The 20,848-nt window shown below is 44.1% G+C and overlaps 1 long non-coding RNA gene across 1 annotated transcript; it reads right to left on the reverse strand.

Annotated features, from left to right (window-relative positions):
- Positions 1-728: 728 nt before the first annotated feature.
- On the reverse strand, positions 729-19,392 carry LOC308569828. The gene is made up of 3 exons (XR_014000892.1): positions 19,365-19,392; positions 11,231-11,297; positions 729-837 (listed from the first exon to the last, which is right to left on the reverse strand). It is a non-coding gene; the product is annotated as an uncharacterized lncRNA (long non-coding RNA).
- Between the last annotated feature and the right edge of the window lie 1,456 nt (positions 19,393-20,848).

A 20,848-nucleotide genomic window follows, 5' to 3' on the forward strand; every position in this document is an offset into this window, starting at 1 on the left:
CCTGATGCCATGCAGATGTTTTGTACTGTAACTAGGTATGGGGACAAAATTGATTCAGTACGCATTTAAAAGCAAACTTACCAAATGTGCACTTTCTGAAACAAGAGGTGAACTGAAACTCAGCCATCTTTAGCCAAGTCACATGTACTAGGGAGAGGTCTGCAAATGAATGCATGTATCAGGTGCTCAAGGGACACGGGTGGCACTGTGGGTTAAACCACAGGGCCTAGGACTTGCCGATCAGAAGGTCAGCTGTTCGAACCCCGCGACGGGGTGAGCTCCCGTTGCTCAGTCCCTGCTCCTGCCAACCTAGCTGTTCGAAAGCACGTCAAAGTGCAAGTAGATAAATAGGTACCACTCCGGCGGGAAGGTAAATGGCATTTCTGTGCACTGCTCTGGTTCGCCAGAAGCGGCTTAATCATGCTGGCCACATGACCCGGAAGCTGTACGCCGGCTCCCTTGGCCAATAAAGCGAGATGAGCGCCGCAACCCCAGAGTCGGCCACAACTGGACCTAATGGTCAGGGTCCCTTTACCTTTTTATCAGGTGCTCAAGGAAATTGTAGTCTGAAAGAACTAGGGGGGAACAGGTTGTAGAAGGCTGTCACATTTCATGAACGTCAGAAAGCTTAGAGCACCTTCAGTGAAAGCAACAAATGAAAACACCAAGCATGGCATGTCCCCAGCAGAAGGGATTTACCATTTTAGAATCAGAGCAGGTGAGCTTTTCATAGAACAGCCATTATAAGTTTATTGAATTTGTTCCTATTTCCATGATGGACAAGCCTTAATGGGAAACATAGGGTGACTGCAAAGCTTCTTCCTCTATATATCCATGCTGGAAACAAAAGGTAAAGGTTAAATATGCAAGAAGGGTAGAAAAAGCAATGATCTGGTCCCGTGGGCAATTCTACACTTCATTTCGCCATTGACCAAAGCTTTCACCTGCTTATAAAGATACCACTTTCTCGTTCAGAAGGACTGGGTTTAAGATCACAGCAGCAGTCACCAAATGGATGACAGCTGTCAAAGTTCCATGCACACATAATTTTCACCCTTGTGAGAGCAGCATTCTCCCTGACTATAAAGCCAGCAGAGTAATAAAAGATGAATTCGCTCATGCAGAGAGCACTGCAATAATCGGGTACAGTGATGGCTAACTTCTGTATTTTCATGGCTAATCTGTCTTGCAGAGAGTGGTCTGGGAGATGGACATTTTCTAGGCACCCCAACTTCTTCGTGTGTCGTCAAGCCCAGTGAAGTAGGTGCCACCTAGCATTAATGGCTTCAGGGCTGTGGAGCACATGCCTGTGGCTACTAAATGCAATACACAGAGATGCCTTATCCAAAACTTGTCTTAAGGCACCTAATCCCGTTCCACTGCTGAAGCTAAGCAGGCTGAGGTAAGGGTGTGTGCCGACCATGAGTTTTGCTTCAGATCCTGATACGGTGCTTTGGGATGCAGCCCACTTTGGTCCAAAGAGGTTGCCTGGTTCAGCTCATGATCCAGATCTGCTTCAGAAAAAAACTGTATTCCTCCCACTCCCTATTTACTATTATGGAGAAGAGGAAATTGCTGCAACACTTTCCTTTTGGCAGAAGTTGGTGGAATTTACCGGTAAAGGAGCCCCCTTAGAGTACAGGTAAATAGGACCATGGGCTGTTGTGCTGAGCACCTTTAAAGTACATCACTAAGGAGTGGCCAGCAGGGAGAGCTATATCCTGCTTACAGCCACCCTGCTGGCACCACTGCCGAGTACCGGGTCCATGGGGAGGAGGGGCAGGACAGAGTTTATTGGATAACCAGCTAGAGCTCCAGGTTGGCACTGCAGCTCTGCCTCCCCGCCCCTGCATCATCCTGATAAGTGGCTGGGACATGAATGTCAGGAAGGCAGGGCAAGCCACCTGTCAGGCTGCTGTCAGCGGCTCCTGGCTGAATGCCCAGGAAAGTATAAAGACAAGGAAAGTTTCTTACAGTCCTTTTTTATTTCAAACTTTACAGAGAGAGGCTATAGAACCCAGTCTCTTGGATAATGGCCTTGTCCCGGGTGAATCTCCATCCCCCGTCTCTCCCACTTCCTCATTCGTCGTCGTCATCACCTCCTCTACGGGTGCTGCTAAGTGTCCTCTGCCTTCGAGTTCTTTGCTCTCCTACTTTTAAGGCCCGCTGCATTCTGCGAGATGGTGGGTCTGGAATGCTTTCTAATGATGTGTCAGCCAGCTATTCTGGCTCTCCCATGATTTCTCAACTTTCCCCCTCATCTCCCTCAAACCCCTATTGTAAATCTATACAGTGGTACCTCGGGTTAAGTACTTAATTAGTTCCGGAGGTCCGTTCTTAACCTGAAACTGTTCTTAACCTGAAGCACCACTTTAGCTAATGGGGCCTCCCACTGCTACCACGCCACTGGAGCACTATTTCTGTTTTCATCCTGAAGCAAAGTTCTTAACCCAAGGTATTATTTCTGGGTTAGCGGAGTCTGTAACCTGGAGTGTATGTAATCTGAAGCGTATGTAACCTGAGGTACCACTGTACTGTCTTCTTCTTCCTCCTCCCTGGAAGGGTCAGGATGGGGAGGCAGTCTCCACCATTCCTCCTCTGCCCAGTCTCTGACACCACCCATCCACCATTTGTTCCCTCTATGCTGCTGGGCAGGGAGACCACCTTAAGAATCTCAGAGAGCAGGGTCTATGATACGTTTGTGCATCTAAGTACAGGTTACCTCTCTGATGTAACTGTTTTCTTCTGGAGTGACACCACGGACGCAGTTGGCATCTCTGATTTCATTGCTTATTTGCTTGTTTGTTTAAGAATTGATTTCTGCAGTCCAGAAAAATGCTCGCGGGGAATCTCAAAAATCAGAATATTGCTGAAGGCAACTTGGCTTACCAGATTCATTTAGTCTGCAACAGTTTGCCTCCCACTGAATTATAAGCAAAAAGGATGCGTATTCATGTGGTTAGAGATTCACTGGGAAAACCGTGGTGTTGACACATAAAGATATCATTGATAACTTGGTTATCACTGAGGGTTATACTTGTTAATATGGCAGAACTGATGGGACGTTGTTATTTGAAACACAACCTGCAGCAGCACAAGGCTGCTTGTGCCTTAAGATCCATATCTAAGGCCTTGCCCTCTGGCTCATCACTGAAAGATTCTAGACTGGTAGATACCAGGAGCAGGGCTTTCTTGGTGGTGGCTCCATACCTATAGACTCCACTCCCCCCACTCTCACCTGAAAATATCATATCAATGTAGGCTGAAAACCTATACCCACTTTTCAGTCTGCATTTCATTAAGCCTTGTGATTTGGATCAATTTGGATCATTCATTGAAACATAAAATTGTAGAATTGTAGAGTTGGAAGGGATCCTGAGGGTCATCTTGTCCAACCCCCTGAATTGCAGGAATCTCAACTAGATCATACTTGAGATGTGTATCATGACTTTAACAGGTGTATTGGTTTATATGGGTGATGTACTGTATACAGTGTTACGTTTTATTTTACAACTGCACATCACCTTGTGAGGGCTATTACTCCCAGAACACAGTTTAGAAACCTTTCAAAACAAATAGAATGATTTATTAACGACGAGTAGGGTTTAAAAAATAAATAAATAAAGGTACAAAACCATAAGTCATCGCCAGCACCAGCCCAAGGCATCTGGCCGCTTAAGTCAGAGCCTAATGGTGGCCTCTACTTATGTCAAGTCAGGATATATAGGATTCAAGACCAGCCAAGTTATTCTGGTACCTGAGGCAGAAAAGCTTACAAACACCTCTCCTACTCCCTAGCAGTAAAAATACAAAAATAGGAAATTAAATAACTTCCCTGACATTGCAAGCTGGCTGCCTGTGGCAGCCGCCTAATGGTAGGGTTGGCTCTGTTCAACAGTTTAAAAAGATTTATCAGCAGCTGCAGTGTTTGAAAAAACACGCTATGTGACCTGCCCAGTGCATGCACGTGGGTGCCACTGCTCTAGACATAAGATACATCCATCACCACCCACTAATTTCAGTGGGTGATGATGGCAGCTGGCACTCCACTGACAAGAGGCTATTGCTGTGGCTATTGCAACCCTACTGGGCGACCGACTCCTGCAGAGATGTTGGGAAGGGAATTGTACCCTGGAAAGTGATAATTTGTGCATTTGGCACTAGACTGTTTTTATACATAGCTCAGGACAAGGGCCCTATTTGGCCATTCAGCCTCCTCACGTGTAAGCAAGCGTGTTAGGAAAAGCAGGGATGCATTGCCAAAGCCCTGCCCCATCTGCTGTCATCTGTATGCTGATGAGAGCCATCCACGAGGTTGAAATAATAATAATAATAATAATAATAATAATAATAATAATAATAATAATAATATAATATTTATACCCCCCATCTGGCTGGGTTTCCCCAGCCACTCTGCGGCAGCTTCCAACTGAATATTGAAAACAATACAGCATCAGATATTAAAAACTTCCCAGACTCTAAATTGGGATGCGGGTGGCGCTGTGGGTTAAACCACAGAGCCTAGGACTTGCTGATCAGAAAGCTGGCGGTTTGAATCCCCGTAATGGGGTGAGCTCCCGTTGCTCGGTCCCTGCTCCTGCCAACCTAGCAGTTCGAAAGCATGTCAAAGTGCAAGTAGATAAATAGGTACCGCTCCGGCAGGAAGGTAAATGGCGTTTCCGTGCACTGCTCTGGTTCGCCAGAAGCTGATTAGTCATGCTGGCCACATGACCCAGAAGCTGTACGCCGGCTCACTCGGCCAATAAAGCGAGATGAGCGCTGTAACCCCAGAGTTGGTCATGACTGGACCTAATGGTCAGGGGTCCCTTTACCCTTTACCTAAATCTCTGCACGGACCTTTCATCCCATGTCAGACCTCGCCCCTCAAACGCATGAATAGATGTCACACCAGAGGGGGTGGGGCTTGGCCCATGCACCCCATTTCTTACTGTGACTTTACTTACATATGAGGTGACTGAACACCTGGAAAGGGTTTAAGTCAAGCCTTTACTGCTCCTTCTTTGCAGCCAGAGTATCTGGGTGCTACATATCAGCTGCTATTGAATGCAACATTCGGATAACACAGCCTGCACTCCTGTAAGATTTCCATAATGGGGCAAAACCCAGCAGGGGAATCAGGGAGCCACAGGGAAAGGGTTAATCCCATTTGATCTGGGGGACATTTCCTAAATTTTTGCTCTCTTCTGCCCCTCTCTCACCATCTGAGAACAAGACAACAAGGGCAAAGGCTTTATTTGTTGCATTTTGGCCTGGCACACAGGAAAGACCCTGCAAACATTCTCCTGTCTTCAGGCAATATCTAATTTCTGCTCTTACCTTGAGCACTGAAAGTCTGCCCAAAAGAACAACAAGTGCTGTAAAAGTTGATCTCCAGGATTTTAAAGCTCCTAGCCACATCCTATATTGAAAGCACTCTTATGCCATGTTAACCGTCATGGAGAATCCTGGGAACTGTGCTTGGAATTGTAACTTTGTGAGATCAGCACCATTGTTGTTGTTGTTTAGTCGTTTAGTTGTGCCTGACTCTTCGTGACCCCATGGACCAGTGCACGCCAGGCACTCCTGTCTTCCACTGCCTCCTGCAGTTTGGTCAAACTCATGCTGGTAGCTTCAAGAACACTATCCAACTATCTCGTCCTCTGGTGTCCTCTTCTCCTTGTGCCCTCCATCTTTCCCAACATCAGGGTCTTTTCCAGGGAGCCTTCTCTTCTCATGAGGTGGCCAAAGTATTGGAGCCTCAGCTTCAGGATCTTCCAGTGAGCACTCAGGGCTGATTTCCTTAAGAAGAGATAGGTTGGATCTTCTTGCAGTCCATGGGACTCTCATGGGACTCTCAGCACCATTAACAAACTACAATTCCCAATGTTCTTTGGGGGACTCTAAAAACAGTATAAGAGTGCTTGAGATATATTGTGTTGATATGAGCAACTTGTTTCTTTTGCAAAAAAACCATCTCCTTCCCTGTGACCATTAGAGATCCTAGGATTCTGATCCATGCTACTTATAGTTCATTAAACAATGATTGATGAGGACAGCGTAATAGATAAGTTGTTCTCTATTTCCTCCATCCCATCAATTTCCTTGCCTAGCATCTTCCCCGCCTTCTTCCCACACAAAAGTCCTAGCTACAAAAAAGGTGATCAGGTCTGACCTCTGCCTTTTACCACTCTCTCAGTGCTCTGACACCTTAATCTAAATCACCTTGGAGTGAAAAGTTTGCATTGCAGTAATTATTCTTAGCCTTTGTGCTTTAAATAAGGTATTAAGGTTGGTTACAATGGCATCTAATTTCCTGTTTATCATCTGCTTAAATGCTGTGACTTCCCCTGCTGTCCTTCAGTCAACTGGTAACTCATCTGTTTTTAATGAGTTGTCAAAAATGATTGATAACTGCCCTGTAATTGTCTCTGCCTGTTCTTTCAGAACCTTGGGGCGAATATTATGTATCAGGGTGATAACTTGCATTTAGTTCCTTTACAAAATCTTAATTCCTTTGCTTATCCCCTGTCATTTCCAGAAACTGCTTGACTTAAGAAGCTACAAGGAACCCCAGTGCCTACATTTTCCATTTATTCTTTCTCTGACTTAGGATCATTTCACATCATTACTGAAAAAAACTTACCCTCCAAATGTTATGAAACAATTTTTGCAATGTAGCAATGCACAAAACAGCCTGCAGTTTTTGAGTCTCAATTTTTGGGGTGTGGTGAGTTTTTGTTTGTGTCGTACTTAAGACAGATTTTGATTTTATGGTTTTATGTTTAATTTTATATTTAGATTGGGGGGTTTTGTGTCTACTGATTTATTGCAACCTGCCCAGAAATTTTTGTGTTATAGATCAGCACACAAATGCCTATATATCTATATCTCTCTCACTCTCTCACACACTGTCACAGAGTGAGGTGGTCAGTAAATCGCACAGTCCAGAGTTGGAGCAAAACCATGATCTTCACAGACTTGGCTGAGTGAGCACTGACTTGGCCTAATGAGCACAACAGCTCATTCCCCATAGGTCTTACTCCATGAAATCAGTTGCTGAGACTCAAAGTTCCTGCCTCCCCACAGCTGTCTGCTCCTCCCCAGGGCTTTTTCCAAGCAAGCAGAGACTGAGCCTACCTGCCTGCCTTGGCTCCTCCCTTTTCATGCCTCTTCTGGTTCTGGGAGTCAGGGGGGAATGGGAGCTTGTCGCAGCAGGACTCTTCACCAGCCTGACTCATCGATGCCTCTTGGCTTCCTCCTCTCCTGTTTCAGCTTCTGCCTCTGATTCTGGGCTACTCTCTGCCACAGACTCGCCCAGCTCACTGTTACCTCTGCAGCTTTCCCCTCTGACCACTCATTGTCTCCCACCACCATTGCCCGGGCTCTGAGTCTTCTTCCCTTGGTAGTTCCTCAGCTGGTTCCTCCCACCATTCCTCTGCATCCAACCAATCCAACACACACACACAAATGCAAACAGAATTAAACCCAGTTAAGGGTCTTATTCAAAGTCATTCAGAAATAATATTGGTGGGACAAGAAGCCGCTGTGTGGTGCTGAGCGATACAGCCCAAAATGAATGGATGCAGTCACTCCCAAAGCATTGGAGTGTACAAATTTCATGCTTCTGGTCTCTGCTAATTGTGTTCAGCTTTTGGCAGATTGCTGCTGCGATGATTCTGAGAAAACAGACTTTAGAAATGGCGGAGGGGGAGAGTAAATATTGCTTGAAAAGCGACTGTGTTGCTCTGAAAGGACAGCATGTTATTAAACTGTGTATGTGTGATTGAAGTGTTGTTAAACCCAAGCACTTTCTTCTTTAATTAAACATGCTCCTTTCTTTCTTTTAAGATGGAAATGTCAGCCTAGGAGCACAATGATAAAAAATTAATTATTCGGATTTGTCAACCAGGAGGTGATGCAATGGGAGGACAGGGAGGGAATATACTTTGGTTTTCAGTTTGTTTTTTTAATGCAGCTTATAGAAAACTAGTCAGTCTGTGACTTAGCTAGGGAGAACAAGAAGCAGTTGGGAAAAAGAAGAGGAAGATGAAGAGGAAGAGGAAGAGGAAGAGGAAGAAGAAGAAATTATTTATTTATAAAAGTATTTTTATACCGACCTCCTGAAAAACATCAGGGCGGTGTAAAGGTAAAGGGATCCCTGACCATTAGGTCCAGTCATGGCTGACTCTGGGGTTGCGGCGCTCATCTCGCTTTATTGGCTGAGGGAGCCGGCGTACAGCTTCCAGGTCATGTGGCCAGCATGACTAAGCCGCTTCTGGCGAACCAGAGCAGCACACGGAAACGCCATTTACCTTCCCACCAGAGTGGTACCTATTTATCTACTTGCACTTTGATGTGCTTTCAAACTGCTAGGTTGGCAGGAGCAGGGACCAAGCAACAGGAGCTCACCCAGTCTCAGGAATTCGAACCGCTGACCTTCTGGTCGGCAAGCCCTAGGCTCTGTGGTTTAACTCACAGTGCCAGCCGCTTCCCTGACAATGACGTAAAAAATAATTAAAAGCAATATGAAGCAATTGTCAAAATGACTGGCTATGCAAGGGACATTTTGAACAACTGCAAAGGCATGTCAGCATAAAAAGCTCTTCAAGAGATGCTTAAAAGTGAAAAGTAGGATGCTTCCTGAATCTCTGCTGGAGGAATGTTGCACAACATGGGACAGTTAACGCTAAGTACCTGACTTCTAGTTGAGGACAACTGGGCCTTTGTAACACGTGGCCAACTAGCAATGCTCCTCCACAAGTTTCCAGTGATCAAGCTGAATTAAGTTAGCCTAGACCCAAATTGTTCAGGACTTTGTATATCCAGCACAAGAATCTTGACCATGACCCAGTATGATGTAGGAAGCCAGTGCAGATGTTTTAGCAGAGATGCTACATGTTGTTGGTTGTCTGTCCCCATCATCAGTCTAGGCTCTGTGTTCTTCACCAGTGGGAGTTCTGAACCAGGTGCAAGGGCAGCTCTGTACAAAGCCCATTGCAGTAGCCCAGCCTTGAGGTTACCAGTGCATGCTCTAAAGTGAGCAAATTATCCCAATCCAGGTACGGCTGTATTTGGCATACCAAGCAAAGATGGTAAAAGGCACTCCGAGCCACTGAGGACATGTGGTCCTCTATTGACAAAGATGTATTCAGGACATATGCAAGCTGTGCACCTGCTCCTATAGAAGGAGTGCAACTCCATCAAGGACAGGCAACTGACCCAACTTCCAGACATGGGAAGAATCTATCCACAGAGCCTCCATCTTCCCAGGATTCACACTCTGTTTATTGGTCCTCAGCTGGTTCACCACTGCATTAAGACACTGATCACAGCTTACACAGCCTCTCCTGAGTCAGATGTTATGGAGAAGTAGAGTTGTGTGTGATCATGCTCCGAAACTCCTAGTGACTGTTCCCAGTGGCTTCATATAGAGTTGAATAGCACTGGAGACAAAATAGTGTCCCATGGACCCCGAATGCAACTCTCTGGACTTGGCCATGCCATTAGGAAGGGAACCACTGTAATACAGTGCCTCTGATACCATGGTCAATGATATCAAAAGCCCCTGAGAAACTGAGTAATACTAGCAAGCTCACATTCCCCCTGACCTTCTCCTGAGACAGGTCATCTGTCAGGGCAACCAAGGCTGATTCACTGTCAGGGACTGGGCAGAGGAGGAATAGTGGAGACCGTTTCCCCAGCCTGACCCTTCCAGAGAAAAAGGAGACAGTTCAGAATTACAACAGGGGGTTGAGGGAGATCACAACTCTGAGGCAGATGAGGAGGAAAGCTGGGAAATAATGGGAGAGGAGGAGGAGGAAGAGACACCAGGGGAGAGAGAACTGACGGACTCAGTATCTTTAGAAAGCATTCCAGACCCCCCGCATACGCTCAGAGACTTTGCGCTGTTCATTGGGGGAGATAGGAAGCCCAGAGCACTTGTTCTTTAGATGTCCCTTTTATGAAGAGGAACGTAGTAAGACCATTGATCCCCTACTGGTGAGGCTCGCTGACCTCCCGGAAAAGCAAAGCTTCAACCTTTTCCTGTTAGGCAAAGATCAGAAGATGACCCGGATGGTCGCTAGATTCTGTGTACAGATCTGTAGGCGCAGACCATCTCCCAACTCAAAATAGTCCACCATGAAAATCCCCAAACTTGGTTCCATGGGTGACTCTGGGTCAGCTCCCTGCGGTAGTTTATTGTTGTTTTTAAATTTATTGTTGTACATTGTTTTAATTGTTTGTTTTCCTTCTGTGACTGTACCCCCAAGTGAGTTTTATAAGCTGGTCTCCGACAGTAATAAATTATCTATCTATCTATCTATCTATCTATCTATCTATCTATCTATCTATCATCTATCTATCATCATATATCTATCATCTATCTATCAGACCCCCCCCTCCCAGAACCTGGCGGGCATTGAAAGTAGGAGAGCAGAGAGCTCTGAGGCAGAAGGCACAGCTCAGCTACTGTAGGGATAACGCATAATGGGAGAGATGGAGGGGGTGGGGTTTCACTTGGAGCAATGCCATTGCTCCAGGAGGCTGCATTTCTAAGCCTCTCTCTGTAAATATTGAATAAACAACATTGGTAAGAACTTTCCTTGTCTTATCGTTTCCTGGCAACCTACCCTGTGGAGGGTTGGATCCTCTGACGCCTGACATTCACATTCAAAACCAGGCCTAAACCAAGACTGAAGTTTGAACCAGATGAGCTGTGTCATCCAAGAACACTTGCAGTTCCTTCTCCGTCATCCTCTCCAAGAATGAGGGGAGAGGTTCCATAGCTCAATGACAGAGTACATTCTGTGCACACCGAAGGTCCTCGTTTTGCTCCATGGTATTTCCAAGTTTTTTTAAAAAAAGGATCTCAAGATTGGGGGTGGAGAAGAAATTTGATTCAGTTCATATTTTAGGGCCAACCTATCTAATGCACACTGACATTGCTTTCACTAATGTATTCTTTCATATGCATGCTTTCTCCTAATGTATGCACTTTTGTACATCTTGGTTGCTGGTGAAGTGCATTGCAAAAATGGGAAATGTGCAAATTTCACCCAAAATTTTTTTTGGATAATTTTTGAGATAAACTACAATAAGAATCAAACTAGTGCAAAATTTGGAAATGTGCAAAATTAAGAGAATAGCTATGTTTTGGTTAGCATATTGGCTTGGACTGTATGGATTAGGAAGCTTCTCATTAAAATACAGACAAAATCAGATTTCTCACCTGTCCCTGATGTCAGCCTAGATCCGCCATTCCTGCTAAGCCCTTCAGTTCATAGGGAGAGAAGATCCTAAAAGGGAGTGTGATGAAAAAGGTCAATTCAGGAAACGTGACAGTGAGGGCCAGTCATAGAGACAAACTGGAATCCGTTCCAGGGAAAGGAAACAGTGGAAGGGGGAAGGGTCTGAAAATACACTTGTCTATATTTAGAAAGACAGGTGTTGACTTTACTGGTGCAACTGGATGGAAACTGAGTAGCGATGCTAAGAATAGACGAGAACAAAAGGAAAACATTCAGCCTCTACACAAGCTAGGCTAGCTGCTCTGATTCCAGGGAGTTTTGAACAACGTAACCCCATCAAAGTCTTTATTACCAAAGTGTTTGTGGCCGCTAAGCCTCTAAGCCAATGTGTCCATGTGAAGAAGAGACAAAAAGAGCCTTTGTGGTTGCAACATTAGCCAAGGCAAATGGGAGACCCCTTAGCGTTATAATTGGCAGTCTTCTAAACAGGTTGCGAGTTCATCCCAACGGCACATAGACTGAACATTTCAAATACATGATCTTGTGAAGAAATGTGGCAGCATTGTTACAAGGAGTAAAGTGAATTTGCTCGTGTTGATGTTTTGCTTGAAGGCAGTGCTTCTGAAACAGCAGCTGTTGAAACAAGACATAGCAAGCAGGGTAATCCCCAAGCTGATGAGTGGTGGATCTGTCTGCAGCGATGATTGTTAAAAACTGCATGACCACACACAGGGCATCCCTGCGGGTTAAGCCTATCTGTGGTGGGCCTGAAATTACCCTCTGAATAGGGCAGAGGGTGTTCCAACAAACAGAATTCCCACTCCAGATGATGCAAGTTGATAGCCAATGGGATGCATCCTGCTTGTTCTGGAGGAGATACTGGCTACCAGGGATGCACAAATCTGTCAATTGCTCTCTGTTACTCATTTTCCCAAGTCCTCCTGAAAATGCACCAGCATTTTAGTGCTAATTTCTCCCAATGCACACGTTTTTGCAAAGCTATTTGCACTATTGCCTGATTACACATTTCCCCAAAGCTATTTTCCCTAACAGAATGCATTTTTGTATTATGGTTTCACTAATATATAGGCACACTTTACAACAGTATTTTGCATTTTTGCATACGTTACTTGGCTAGAGAACTGCTTTGCAAAATTCAGGTGTTGCAGGATGGCTGCTTGTGTCAGCTCGCGTATGGTTTCAGAAAGTGTCAGTCAGGTAGGTTTGCCTTTAAATATGAACTGAATCAAACCCCCACCTTAACCGCAATCTCTGAGTGATGTAAGATTCCTGGGGTTCCAGGGTTTGTGTTTCCTTTGGAATGAGGTACAGGAGAGACTGTGATGTCTTCATGATATATGGTTTATTCACACAAATATACAACCTGTGCCTACGATGGAGGGGTTCACAGCATTAACACTCCAAGAGGGACTTGCCACAGCCTTGGATTCCAGCAGAAATTAGGCATGGCTTTGTCGCTCAGCTGCCCTGCTCAATTTTGCTTCTAGCATCTTGCTCACATAACTCCACTCTCAACTCTGGCCTTTGTCCTTCTAACTACCTGCCAATTGTGGGAAGGGTGCCCACTCATTATCTCACGAGGAAGCTAGCCTGGCTATTCCAGGAATTTAAAGGGTCTTTGCATACAACCTACCCCCCCAACTCATAACAGTAGATTGAGAGGAACTGTATCTAGGTTGAGGAACCTTCTAGATTTTGGAATTGCTCACACTGCGTACAACCTGTGACTCTTTTTCTAAAAGTCAAGGGCCTTTATGCATATTACAAAACCAGCAGCTACAAGTCGATATACAGTATGTTGTATCTGTGATGTACGCTAGACATATGGAAGCACTGCCCATCTTCCCCTCCCCTTCACCACATGTTCACCTTGTGCACATGCCAAAGAAAGCAATGATTCATTCAGAATAAATGCAGCAAGCAACAACAATGAAGTTTTGCAGTCTCATTGTAGTGGGTGTCTGCAGGGTACAGATGATGCGGCTGCTAATTTCATAGTTTGGTTTGGCTCAAGTTTATTAATAGTCCGCAGAGCTTCAAATACACCCCTCCCCTAAATGGTTCCATACAATCAGAGAGGAATAGACTAAATCAGGGGTCAGCAAACTTTTTCAGCAGGAGGCTGGTCCACTGTTCCTCAGACCTTGTGGGGGGCTGGACTATATTTTTTTGGGGGGATGAACAAATTCCTATGCCCCACAAATAACCCAGAGATGCATTTTAAATAAAAGGACACATTCTACTCATGCTGATTCCAGGACCGTCCGTGGACCGTCCCAGGCCTTAGTTTGCCTACCCATGGACTAAATTCACAGGAAGACTCCCTAACAATGCATTTTAAATTACAAATCTGAAATTAAGGATGGAGAATAACTTCATCTAGTCCATATTTTCCCATTGAACATACCTAATTTGGAGCTCCCCTGCTGACATATGGCTTATGGTGTAATTGTCTTTTGGATTTCACAATTTTCTGAATTTTATAATACAAGTTTCAATTTTTTAAAAATACCAGAATGTAAGTATTCTAGGATCAAATACATTTGGAAATGCGTATGATGAGCTAAAACATGCATTTATGTATGAATTGTTGTGATAAAACACATATTTGAAAACAGATATTTATATGGATTTTAAAGAAAATCAGGTTGATGGGAAAAGGAGACAGAACAGACTTATGAGCATGTGAGATCAACACAGACCAGGAATACACTGATCTGTCAATCCTGCTCTGAATAGAAAATGCTGGGGACAAACAGCAAGGGAGGGCTATTTCCATCACACTCTGTTTGCAAGTATCCTAAAAAGTGTCTGGCTGACTACTCTTGGGAACAGATGGCTGGACCAGAGGAACGCCTGATCCGATATGTCAAGCACTGCAGCGCTGTGCCTGTCCTTATCAAAGATGGCCATGTGATATGGGGACCACCAGACTGCATACTAAACAGGCAGCATTGAAAGCAGCCAACCAATCATATAATGAATCTAACACAAGACTGGCATCCCTTAGAATCCGTGTGACTCATGGAGAAGGCAACAGTGCAAGAACTGGCCCACGTGCTAAACTGTGCCAAACAGGAGAACAAAGTGCATTTCAGGAAAGGCTCACCTTTTTCTCAGCATCAAATATGGCCCCAGAAAGATGCAGATACGATCCTCTACCACAATAATCACCTTTTGCCACTTATGGTAAGCAAAGGTGGGCCAAAAACACAAACACACTTTCAGATTCTTTCACTTTTTCTCACCTGAAAAATGGGGGTGTTGTGCCATTCATGGGGGGGGGGGCGTCCCTGGAATTTTGATAACATTTTGGTGGTAGTGGATGCAGTGGCATAGCGTGGGGGGTGCAGGGGGGGCTGGCCGCACCGGGCACATCATCTGGGGGTTAGGGTTAGGGGGCGCAAATCCACGGGTTAGGGGGCGCAAATTACTTGCCTTGCCCCGGGTGCTGACAACCCACGCTACGCCACTGAGTGGATGTCTATAATAATAATAATAATAATAATAATAATAATAATAATAATAATAATAATAATAATTTATTATTTATACCCCGCCCATCCCTGGCTGGGTTTCCCCAGTTACTCTGGGCTGCTTCCAACCAAATACTAAAAACAATACAGTGTCAGACATTAAAAACATCCCTAAACAGGGCTGCCTTCAGATGTCTTTTAAAGATAGGATAGCTGCTTATATCCTTCACATCTGAGGGGAGGGTGTTCCACAGGCCGGGCACCACTACCAAGAAGGCCCTCTGCCTGGTTCCCTGTAGCCTCACTTCTCGCAATGAGGGAAACGCCAGAAGGCCCTTGGCACTGGAGCTCAGTGTCCAGGCTGAACGATGGGGGTGGAGATGCTCCTTCTGGTATACAGGACTGAGGCCGTTTAGGGCTTTAAAGGTCAGCACCAACACTTTGAATTGTGCTTGGAAATGTACTGGGTTTACTTAACTCCATAAGGTGACCAACTCCATAAGGTTGCTTTTCAAACTTAAATTTAAACTTTAACATCCATTTGTAGGATCACAATGTCTCTCCAAGAATCTAGGCCAGAATACTCCTGGGAACTATGTTAAGTCATGACATAGCATGTCTCCCAGCAACATCCTTATGGAATAATGTTACATGTCAATTAATATATCCCCATGCACTTCAAAAACCCTCCCATTTTCTTACTGCAATTACCCTTCCCAGTAGGGGCATGCCTTTCTCATGGGATGCATTTTCCATTTCAGGGGCACTGAAAAATATCCCAGCAGCGCAATCAGATGTTTCAGTGCTACTATGCTAAGTTCTGCCTTCATCACCAGTTCTGTCCTTGTGGCATCATTCAAAGCGGTTGTCTCACTGAGAGATCTAGGAGACCACCTTCTCTCCCATGAACCTCCTTGCCACTTTAGACCTCTTCTTTAGCCTTTGAAGTTTGGATTTATGACTATCAGAGAAAGGGTCTTTTCCGCAGCACCGTTGGGCTCCTGGAACTCTGCTCTGACATGTTCAGCTGGTGCCAACTTTCTTATCTTCTAGGCAGCAGGCAAAGTCTACCTTGCACTTTTGTGCTTGTGACAGCTTTTGGTGGTTTTTATGATCCTTCTAAATTACCTTTCACATGCAGCGCTTCCATATGAGATGCAGCGCTTCCATCATTCATCCTGATTTGTTTGCAAGGAGATTAGACTATTTAAAGAGCATTCATTCTGATTTAATTGCAAGAGGTTAGATGATGCTGTGTTACAGCAATTGATAGTCTACACTTTCCAGAACATCACTTTCCTTACTGCAAAAAGTCCAGAACCTCAATATTAACTATAACAGTGCAACCTGAATTTATTAAATTTGTGGTTGAACCCCAACCCAAAATAGCAACAGGCAAGAAGTGCTCTTACTGTCTTTTATCTTGATTGCTACTTGCTGGTTTTACTGATCTTTTTGGCTGATTGTGTAGGTGTATTTTAGTAGCTTTTCCAAGTGTGGTGAATTTTCAGGATTAGTGTACCAGGTTCACTGAGATAATGTGCTTCTATTTGCCTTCGTCCAAAGCACCTCTCTGTGACTTTTATTATTAATCCAGGCAGGTGAATTTCATCCCATAGCTGCATCTAGGTATACAAACAGAAAATGTGGAGTCGAGTTAGCATTTTTGCAAGCAAGAGAAAAGGGAAGCTTTGCTTTTACGCATTAGGGAACAAGCCCATATTAGAATGAAAGCACTGCTTTCCACTCTGGCAATTCCTAAGCCAATCCTACTGCAAAATCCTAATCTCCAAGAGCTGACATTTCATGCCTCAGTCAAGAGTAAAAGCTCTGCTTCCATTTGAGAACTTATCACAGAAAGCTGTTATGCACTGCTCACATATTCTATTTAAATATTGGGTACCCGCTGGATGAGGAAGCTCAGTTATCTGAGCTTTTTTTTTTTTTAAGACAACCCACTTCCTTGCAATATTCATATTATAAAAACCACCACATACATTTATCAATGGCTCCTTTGCTAAAGACTCAGGGTGCAGTTCATAAGGCAGTTCATAAGTTCTTGGGTGGCCTACTTTACCACAACCTTCTATTTGATGTTATTCTCTGCACTGGGCAGAGAATACATAGGGTTATGAGGTTTGAACCCAGCTTTCTCTCTTATTGAAGTCTTGTACTATTCCTAATCATATAAAACCAGTGCAGATTCAAGAAAGCGAGTACCAAAGTCCTCCAAAATCTCATGCTTGTTTCTTACTCTCCTATGCATTGCTTTTTTTAAAAAAAGGGTTTATTTCTCCTCAAACTACAGGTTTTAGTTTTCATTTTATTTTTCCTTTTTTAAAATTAATTTTCCACAAAATTTTTTTTGCAGACAAACAAAACAGATACACAAACAAACATAAATCATAACCTTATTAAAACTAACTTAATTAACATTATTAAGTGACTTTCTCGTATCCCCCTGGTTGAATTTCAGTGTAAATCATTTTAACGGTTTTCCAAAACCTAAATTCTTAAAAATTTAACTTATTCACTTAACATCTTTCTTGCTTTGCAGTTCAACTTTGAGCATGTTATTTCGTCACCCTACATATTTAAATCCTAAGCCTATCTGGTTTTTGCAAGCTTTTCCCAGTTAAGTTAGTTTAACATAGTTAACTAAATAGTCTTTAAATTTCTTCCATTCTTCTTGGTGATCCTCCTCCTTCTGGTCGCGGACTCTTCCAGTCAGGTCGGCTAGCTCCGAAAAGTCCATCATCTTCATCTGCCAATCTTCCTACAGGTTTTAGTTTTTAATTCCCACCCACCAACGGCTGAATTTTCAAAAGCCAACCTTTGATCACAGTGAATTCAAGGCAAGGTGCCCTCCAAAATGCCCCCTTCCTCAAAATGAGAAATGCATGTTAGGATTATTAGCTAGTGGGTGCCGAAGGGCCATCAGAGTTATAGACTGGTTGCGATTTCTGCCTCTGGCATCACCAGCTGCTTCAGTTTTTCTGCAGTTTGGTTTATGCCACATTCATCTTGCCGTCCACTATTTAACGAAATTTCTGCAATGAGTTATGCAAGATACAAATAATCAACGTAATCCATGATGTGATTATTTCCACACCATAAATTCCAATGCAAAGGAAACAATTTATATAGCAGGGTGGGGTGGAGGAATGCAATCAGTTGTGTATTGTTAGCAGGCTGAAAACAACAGCAGAAGCAAATACGGTTTGGAGTCGCTGGATTGATTTCTATTCTGGACCGTAATGTGCCACGTGGTCACCATTAGTCACGTCTAGGCAGGTGGTAAACAACAGGACTGAGGAATGAGTTGCCCTGCAGATGTTAGAATCACAGAATCATAAAGCTGGAAGGGACCATGCAGGTCATCTAGTCCAGCCCCCTGAAATGCAGGAATTATTAACCCTGAGATTAAGAGTCTGATACTCTACCAATTGAGCTATCCCAGCTTTGTCAGACTACAGCTTCCATCCTCCCTGATTGACCATAGTGGCTGGGGCAGAGGAGACTTTGAATCCAACAACATCTGGAGGGCCACATGTTTGTCAGGAGTTCAGCCTACACTCGAGTAGGACCCTGGCAGAGACACATGCCTAACTGGCATGTTCCCTCCCTCCTGGTCTTTCATTCGGGAGCTTCAAAAGCTTTCTTCAGCCCGAACATCACAGTGACCGATGCCAACCGACACCGGCACACTTAAGGATCCGCAGAGTTTGCACACCTTGCGTGACAGACCTCAGCAACTCAGCATTTTGGCTAATCTACTTTATTTACATATAAACACACACAGAGCACTGCAACATGGATCCCTCTCTCTCTAGCATCAGAAAGCAAAGAGGGGGAAAAACAAAGGACAATAGTCCCACTTCACGGAACACAGTAACGCAATCATTCTGTCTCCGTCACTTCCCACTTTGTGGAGTCAAAACATATACCGTCATGTGAAAGACAAAAACCCAATGACTGCAATCATGGAGCAGGAATTCTAACATTGTTCCCCAGACCAGACCTCTATTTCCGTAGGTTATTTACCACTATATATTTCCTCTTCCTACACTTCTTAAATATTTTCCTCTCCCCCTTTTTTGGTGTTGCTCTCAGTGCTCCAAGTGATAGGGAAGAGAGCAAAAATACCCACTTTGTGAGAGAGAAAGGGCCACTTCAGTCGGTGGCTGATTTTGCTGTGGGCTGCCATTACCCTTCTTTATGTGTCTAGAGTCCTCCCTTTCATCCGATTTAAATTCAAAGCTTTCAAACAGGCACAGAGTAGTTGCACAGACTGAACAGAAAGGGCGTAACAAGGCAATGCTTTAAGTTTCTTGCAAAGCTCGAGTTGTCTTGAAGAAAGTTGCTGCTCAGGCACTGAAGCTTCAAACCTTTGTGTGTAATGCAAGGAAACAAGCGAGATCTTTAAGCTGCGAAATCCATAACTTCCAGGCACCTGGAGGCAGAAATCTTTTCCCTAAAGCCTGCCCTCAGGCTCTGTGCTATAATAAACTAGGAGTCAACCTAGACTGTGCCTTCTCTGGTTGTACACTTGTCATTTTCCAAGCAATCTCTTGCGGGCTTGTATTGTATAACCCACTAACTTGATACACATCCTTACCATGTGCATAACTGTAACACCTCATGGCGATCCAAAAAAAGAGTACACTGCACATCAGTGAATATGCAAAGCATTCTAGGATCTTAGCCTTTGTGACATCATCATTGGCCCTGCTGCTTGACACTCATTTTAAAACAGAGGTTCGAACAGACCATGGGCTGAATGTCACATCCAGCCCACAATTATTATTATTATTGTGAAACCCCCCAGCTCCCCCTAAAAAAATTGCTGACCCTTCCCAAAGGTTCCAAAGCTATTGTACTGTCATATCCAAATTTTTCTATGGTTCTTCAAAACAACAACAAATTTGCCTAGTTAATATGTTTTTACAAATTTAAACTTTTTTAAAAAAAGTTTCATTAGTTGCTCCCAGAGATACACTTTATGTAATGCCAAAAGGTTTTTTGTGGGCCCCCCCATTGTCCTTTTTTTTTAAAAAAATAAAATTATATGTGTTTCCTGCTGTGATTTGTTGTTGCCCTCCCAAAATACCCTTTAAAAAAGACCACGCCTACTTTTCACTTTTGACACCCCCCTCTGACATGCCCCTGCAGCCCCTGAAGAGTTAACCACATATCTGTGTGTCCCTTGTCCCTTTCTGTCAAATGATAGGCATCCCTGGTTTATTTTATATGCAATATTTCTTACCTGCCCTTCACCGTAATGTCCCAGTGCAAGTCAACAACCATAAAATATAGACTTATAAAACCAGGTGTAATTATAAAAAAACCAAGTAAAATTGTACCAATGAGGAAAAAAGCCCAGAATAAATTCAGCAAAAGAAGTGAGTACAACAAAACATCTTAACTGCTGAAGACCAGAGTAAAGAGGGGTGCCTTCAGCAAATGGGGAAAGCTATACTGTACATTGAAGCTGGCAGACACAACTCTGTAGGGAGGGAGCTCCACAATTTTGGGACTGCCACAGGGAAAGGCCTCTCCTGGGCCACTGTTTCCCACACTTCTGAGAATGGCAGAACTCCCAAGAGAGCCCACTCTGTAGATCTCAACACCCAAGAGGATGGTGTTTAAGGGTTTAAAACACTAATATGAACACCTTGAATTGCACCCAGAAACAAACAGGCAACTTGTGTAGCTGTTTTGAAGCAGGGTTTATATGGTCTCTGAATGGAACCCATAACTTTGAAACAAGTTTCCGAATCATCTTCGAGGGCAACCCCTTATAAAGCACATTGCAATTGTCCAATCTGGAGGCTACTATAGCATTTTTTAAAAAAGTGTTTCATTATATCCCCCCTTTTTCTCCAAAGAGCTCCAGGTGGTGTACATGGTGATCTCCCCCCCCCCCCATTTAATCCCCACAACAACCCTGTGAGGTAAGTCACGCTGCAGAAGAAGAAGAAGAGTTTGGATTTGATATCCCGCCTTTCACTCCCCTTCAGGAGTCTCAAAGCGGCTTATCTTCTCCTTTCCCTTCCTCCCCCACAACAAACACTCTGTGAGGTGAGTGGGGCTGAGAGACTT

This window comes from Podarcis bocagei (genome assembly GCF_964188305.1).
Source record: "Podarcis bocagei genome assembly, chromosome: 12".
NCBI lineage: Eukaryota > Metazoa > Chordata > Lepidosauria > Squamata > Lacertidae > Podarcis > Podarcis bocagei.